Below are 1,500 nucleotides of genomic sequence, written 5' to 3'. Positions count from 1 at the left end.
GTGGTAGTAGATCAGTCGCTTAATGTATGCAAGTACAATGTACTCCCTTCTGTACCATTTTCCACATCGCGAAAACAAGTTCGTGCGTCTCCGTTTTATCTTTAAACGTAAGAGCACAGCCATAAACATGTTTCAGATCTCAGTGTGGAAAATCTAGAGCAAATTTATCATACTTAGAAATCCTTGTATTCAGAACTAGGTAGATAAGAATTGTAAAATTATGTCTATAAGTAAATATAATTTTACAAAATGTGTGGTTAAAATAATATATAAAGCATTATCATGTGCTGTCAACAAAGGATCAATATATTCTTTCTTTTTTCGAGCTTGAAAGACAGTACAAATCCATTTCTCAGTACCCACTAGTTACTTACCTTTTTCTTATTCGTTGATTTTTCCCACACGAAATGACACGTGTATCTGATCTATTAGAGGTTAACGTAATTTATTTATCATGAGTGTTACTACTCTTCCATTCATTTCTTATATCAGAGACTGAAATGAAGTCAACAACACTACCCTTGTTTTTACTCAGACAGTAATATCATTTTCATACGAGAGCAGACTGCCGTAGGTATAGGTACTGTGCCCATGCACTAAAAGTAACAGGATTAAAGGCATGCGCAAGTAAAATGCATTCAGAGTATTTCGTGTGATCTTTGCAATATTTGGTTGCATTACTGCAACTGATGCGACGGATTATCATTTCAAAGGTCACATGTATAGTGATAAGATTTTTCGGTATGGAGGATCACGTTGGAGTGTGGGAAGGTATTTTGCAAAGAATACTCCTCCTCCTATAAACATTTAAATTATTTCGATCACTGAGAGCTGAGAAGTGTTGAAAACCTGCTGCATATTTGAGAAAAAATCTATATCATTGAAGAAATAGCCTCTGTGTTGGCGGTTATAGGAGATAAAACAAAACTTTTTACTTACAATGTGGATTTACGGTATATTTTGTAGAAGGATGGAATTAAAAGTTCCCAGAACTACACTGTACATTACTTTCTACAGGAATACAGAAGAAAAAGGAAATGTTGTTTTTAACTATCTAAATGCCGTAAACTTTATTTTGATGGCATTGTTCTTCCGTATAGGAAATTGGTCTGAAATTTAAATTAAATTCACGGCTAGAGTTAGGTATAGATAAAGAATAGAGAGAGAAGATACATGTAATACAAACATATTGCGAACGATAATTTCATATTGCTGATGTTATTTACTTTGCAACGATATTGCTTTTGAAAGTTGAATGTTCCATTTTTAAAAAAATCGAATTTTCTTTATCCCGGACTCCAAATCCTTTCCTTTTGTTTTCTTCAAATATTTTACCTATTTTTCTTGTGCAACTGACGCCTTGCCTGCTGCAGCATCCTTCCCAGCTGGTTAACATTCGCTGCCAGACTCTGAAGTGCAGTTGATGCTACGTTTATCTCCGATCGCTAAGATGGGACCTGGCAAAGTATATCTGCAGGATGGATGTCCTTTCCAAATGGC

The sequence above is a fragment of the Penaeus monodon genome, chromosome 15 (genome assembly GCF_015228065.2).
Source record: "Penaeus monodon isolate SGIC_2016 chromosome 15, NSTDA_Pmon_1, whole genome shotgun sequence".
NCBI lineage: Eukaryota > Metazoa > Arthropoda > Malacostraca > Decapoda > Penaeidae > Penaeus > Penaeus monodon.
The sequence above is the reverse complement of the archived record's forward strand: the minus strand, read 5'-3'. Positions refer to the sequence as shown.